A 6,032-nucleotide genomic window follows, 5' to 3' on the forward strand; every position below is an offset into this window, starting at 1 on the left:
TATACTGTCAGTTGAGAGGTTGCACTTAAGAAGTAATGACATGCACTGTTCAGACGGACTTCATCATTGCCCATGGCTAGGTTTGATTGACAGGGAGCAGAGTGCAGCTGTCCATATATGAATACCTTTATAGCAGGCAGCCCTTATAACGGAATCTCTATGTTAATCTCCATGCAATATTGAGAAAATGCCACACTATAACAACTTTTAAATTGACATAAACACAACAACAATAGCAACCTCTAAATAATTTTGGACAGTAAAGCACAAACCAGAGGAGGTTCTCTATAGTTTACATTCTTTGATCTAAATCCTGTGAGACTAAAACAGATGACATTTCCTTGGTGTTCACATTTTTTTTAGAACTTTATTGAATGCTTTCGTTATATTATGCATGGTCTGTCCAAATATAATTGCCACATACGTTTCCGGGAAGAGTCCACAAATTCATATGTAAATATCCCTGGTTTGTCTCAGTCTGTCTCTATACCTGTGTGCAAACGAACAAACAACAGTAAAGCAAATGGAAATGGAATATACTGCTTATTAGCGTGGAGATCAAAAGTGATCTTGTATCAGGCCAAAGCCCCATCTCTATCCCCAAGGGTTCTACTGGCACTGTCTGCACCTCAAAGCATATATAAACAGTATCAATCAAAAGTTTTGACACACCTCCATATTCAAGGGTTTTTCTTCATTTTTTAAAACTATTTTCTACATTGTAGAATAATAGTGAAAACTATGAAATAACACATGTGGAATCATGTAGTAACCAAAATAAGTGTTAAAGACTCTTCAAAGCCACCCTTTGCCTTAATGACAGCTTTGCACACTTTGCACATCCCAAACCATCTCAAATGGGTTGAGGTCGGGTGACTGTGGAGGCCAGGTAATCTGATGCAGCACCTCATCACTCTCCTTCTTGGTAAAATAGTCCTTAGACAGCCAGGAGGTGTGTTTTGGGTCATTATCCAGTTGAAAAACTAATTATAGTCCCTCTAAGGGCAAACCAGAAGGGATGGCATATCGCTGCAGAATGCTGTGGTAGCTATGCTGGATAAGTGCGCCTTGAATTCTAAATAAATCACAGGCAGTGTCACCAGCAAAGCACCACCACACCTCCTCCTCCAAGCTTCACGGTGGGAACCACACATGTGGAGATCATTCGTTCACCTACTCTGCGTCTCACAAAGACACTGCCGGCTAGAACCAAATGTCTCAAATTTGGACAGATTTCCACCGGTCTAATGTCCATTACTCGTGTTTCTTGGCCCAAGCAAGTCTCTTGTTATTGGTGTCCTTTGGTAGTGGTTTCTTTGCAGCAATTCGACCATGAAGGCCTGATTCACGCTGTCTCCTCTGAACAGTTGATGTTGAGATGTGTCTGTTACTTGAACTCTGTGAAGCATTTATTTGGGCTGCAATCTGAGGTGCAGTTAACTCTAATGAACTTATCCTCTGCAGCAGAGGTAACTCTGGGTCTTCCTTTCCTGTGGCGGTCTTCATGGGAGCCAGTTTCATCATAGCGCTTGATGGTTTTTGCAACTGCACTTAAAGAAACTTTTAAAGTTCTTGAAATTTTCCGGATTGACTGACCTTCTTGTCTTAAAGTAATGATGACTGTCGTTTCTCTTTGCCTATTTGAGCTGTTCTTGACATAATATGGACTTGGTCTTATACCAAATAGGGCTATCTTCTATATACCACCCCTACCTTGTTACCACACAACTGATTGTCTCAAAAACATTCAGAAGGTAGAAATTCCAAATAAACTTTTAACAGGGCTCACCTGTTAACTTAAATGCATTCCAGGTGACTACCTCATGAAGCTGGTTGAGAGTGTGCAAAGCGTTCATCAAGGCAAAGGGTGGCTACGTTGAAGAATCTCAAATAAAAAATATATTTTGATTTGTTTAACACTTTATTGGGTACTACATGATTCCATATGTGTTGTTTCATAGTTTTGATGTCTTCACTATTATTTTACAATTTGGGAAATAGTAAAAATAAAGAAAAACCCTTGAATGAGTAGGTGTGTCCAAACTTTTGACTGGTACTGTATATACGCTTGGCCAGTCACAGAGAGGGAATCAGAATATCACAGTTGTATGTGTTTTAAAAAGGACGGATGTATACATGTGAATGTAAATGTATCATAGAATGTTACAGATCATCTCATTCCCTGGATCTTTCGTAATAACTTATAGGCACAGACAGTATGCTAGTTCCTCAATTTTTACAAATAACAGATCAGAATCACAATCATTAGTTTTGGCCACATCTCATCTGATCTCTTTCTTTCCAAACCCATTAGTATTCTACTCGTTGCTCATATTGTTTAGGGGACTTCCAACAATTCACCCCTCAGTTCACTGCGTTCTCTCTGGATCATTCCCTACTTTATAGCTCCATCAAAACAAAGCAGGCTGAATTCCTGATGCAATCATTGCACACACGTCATGCAGATTAATGTGGATAGTAGGATAGGATAGTTTACCTTTGCCTCCTGCCATTGTTCTCATTCTCAATCCCCTGCAATCAAGCAGAAGTAATGAGGCAGCAATCCTCTCTCAGCTCCCATGCTGAGTCCCTTCCATCACAAAGCCCTCTGACACCGAGGGTCAAATGAATTGTCATCAGTAAATTGTTTTCTTCGACAACATCCCATCCCTGATGACTGATATTAAGTAGGTTGTCAGGGCCGAGTATGATTAGAAATTATGCTTTCAGGATCACATTTGACCCTATTTACATATACTGTACAAGTTAATTAAACTATTCAGACCTACAAGTTATTCATACTATTCACATGGCTCTACAAGTTAGTTAAACCAAGCAACGCTGACCGTGATGTGTGATCTTGTGGTTGCCTTTTCCTTACTTTTTCCACTCTCCTTCAGGCTCTCCTTGTACTAACTTTCCATCAGTGTTTTATATGTAGAGGATGTGGGAGTAGTTCATTTCAGGTGTGTCAATAAACAATACAGGTTCATGAACCTCAAGCAGCTGATGATGGTAAAAAATGTATATTAAAACTTACGATTTGCAAAGTGAAGCAGAAGAAAATATATATTTTGAGCTCTGTATGCACTGTTCTCTAGACCTACAGGGTTGATGAATGGTGAGGCCAGATACTGAGATGCTGTTGAATTGGAATCATTAAACAGCCTATTTAACATTTCCCAGTGCAGTATACTCCCCACAGCCCCGTTCCACCATTAATACAGACAATTTCACTGATCATTAAGGCAACTTCTCTCTATGGGTCATCTACTGTGAGATGCAATGGAGAACTTCACAGTCCCCAATCCCCTCTCCCTGATAGCTACACACCATGGCTGCTAGTGAACAATAAGGAGAGCAATGATAAGGCACTGGTTTCCTGGACCCAGATTAAGCTTACTCCTGGACAATCTGGGTCTGTTTAACCAGCCATATAGGGAACTACTGTACAACGGCACTCTCAAGCAAGGTGGATGTCACAATATATATCCTCACGTACTTATACCTCTGCCACCGCCATTTTCCCCATATCTCCTCTAGTCTATCCCATCTCACAATATGGATCCAGGTCTTGATGTTCACATAATATGGGATTTGTTTGTATAGAATATTTGGGGATACACCATCAGTCATCTACAGAGAGAGAATTGCTGAAAGAGGAATTGGTCTTACTGACAAGTGTCTCTTCTACTGTGCAATCAAACATAATTTACTGGCTATATGAAAAGAGCTAATCAGCAGTATGGACATATCCATCATATTATGAAGACTACAAACAATGAACATATAGACAGTTGAAAAGTTATGAATGGTGTGACTTCCACCTTGTGGCCAACAAGTATAGCCCCCTCCCAAACTATCCAATACGAAGCCATGGTGATTTACCTTGATAAAATATAAGTCATTTTCTGTCCATTATATTTATATTTTGTTCCAGAGCAATTACACTGAGTCTGTTCCTCTTTCTGTGTAATAGAAGAAGTGGGATGGTGCTTTATCACTAGTCCATACTCATCCCCAACATTAGCTCAAATATAATGAGGGTTACACAGAGGACGAGCCACTCTGTAGAATGATAAAAGACTTAGGAGTGCGCTGGTGACACTGCATCGGTCATTAGTCTTCCTCAATTTGCCCTTTTCAGACATTTCTAAATAAGTACGGCACTGTGAGTTTAGCAGACCTCCTAATCTGTTTAAGAGGGGCAAGGGAAGGCAGAGCTAAGAAGAAGTACCACAGCTGGTCTGATGTCAGGGAGGCAAGTAATAGGCTAAGAACCATCTTTACTAATCACTCACCTGACAACATGGCGGGGTCCTTCATGACTCGTCTCTCCCATGTTGCTCTTCCCCAGGTTGTTGCTGTAAGTAAATGAGAACGATGAGAACGACGCACATTGACTCTGTACCGGTACCTCCTGTATATAGCCTCGTTATTGTTATTTTAATGCTGCTCTTGAACTTTTTGTTACTTTCATTTCTTATTCTTTACTTTTCTATTTTTACTTGACACGTATTTTTCTTAAAACTGCATTTTTGGTTAAGGGCATGTAAGTAAGCATTTCACTGTAAGGTCTACCTGTTGTATGCATGTGACAAATACAATTTTATTCTATTTGAACGTGGGCATGGTTTACAGGTGAGATTGAGGTGAAATTTCCACGAGCCTCTGTTACAAGATCAGGCAGCCCTAGCAACCACCATTTCCCCTGATCCCTCCTCTTTCCTCACGTCACTAAATTCAAATAACCCCAAATAAAACCGGGCAAGCTTCTCAGGGTGCAAGCCAGCAGCTGGTAAGAGGAAGAAGAAATGCCATATCCCCAAATATTGGTAGAATAGAGAAGATATCTGATGAAATGCTCTATGTTAACAATGTTTCCCGAAATGTGTGGCCTATAATTTAACAACATTTCAAAAATTATTCCCAGTAGCTAGCAACCTAGCGAGCCTGTGATAGTCTACAGTCAGTTAGCTAGCTTCAAGATTGCTTGCTGAGCTGGTTAGTGAGGTAAATCAGAATGAAAATGAGTATTAGTTAATAAAAAAAGTCCCTGATAAATGTAACAATGTCATAAGCATCAAAAGCTACCTAGCTATAGCCTATATCTAGTTAGTTAACTAGCTTGATAATCCATGTAAATTAAACTAAAAAGACAGTCTGGCCTGCAGTCTCAGGGGTAAAATCAAGCTGAGAGCCACTAGATTCCCCTCAGAAAACCAGACTAATTCTGTAGACTCCTTAGGAGTGTCTTATTAAATACTTTCTGCTTTATGACTAATGAAACAAGCAAATATAACAGTTTTAATCTGAAAAGCACCAACATATTTCAACTCCTAAAAGCACCGACAGGGGTAATGTTTTTACCTCAAATTGGAAATGATGGCAAAATTACACCTTCTGTCAAACAGTAACACTTTTTCTTTCAATCTTAGTAAATGGTTTAAAATCCCCAAAATAAGCATATATTTTAACATTTTCACACATTTATAGTCAAGTTATTTTGATCCATTTCAAAGGCGATTGAGCTAATCTGACATACCGGTATGTCCTAATGGGTACTGATATGGGTGTTATAGGTGATATGTGGACTGGTGGCTCCATATATTTTCTATCTCTGTGCCAAATCTGGTGCTTTTATCACAAACTTTTATTTTTTTTATTATTGAGTCCATATTTTCAGCTAGATACAGTTGAAGTCGGAAGTTTACATACACTTAGGTTGGAGTCATTAACTTGTTTTTCAACCACTCCACAAATGTCTTGTGAACAAACTATAGTTTTGGCAAGTCGGTTAGGACATCTACTTTGTGCATGACACAAGTTATATTTCCAAAAATTGTTTACAGACAGATTATTTCACTTAAAATTCACTGTATGACAATTCCAGTGGGTCAGAAGTTTACATACACTAAGTTGACTGTGCCTTTAAACAGCTTGGAAAATTCCAGAAAATTATGTCATGGCTTTAAAAGCTTATGATAGGCTAATTGACATAATTTGAGTCAATTGGAGGTGTACCTGTGGAT

This window comes from Oncorhynchus keta, chromosome 34, assembly GCF_023373465.1.
Source record: "Oncorhynchus keta strain PuntledgeMale-10-30-2019 chromosome 34, Oket_V2, whole genome shotgun sequence".
NCBI classification, from domain to species: Eukaryota; Metazoa; Chordata; class Actinopteri; order Salmoniformes; family Salmonidae; genus Oncorhynchus; species Oncorhynchus keta.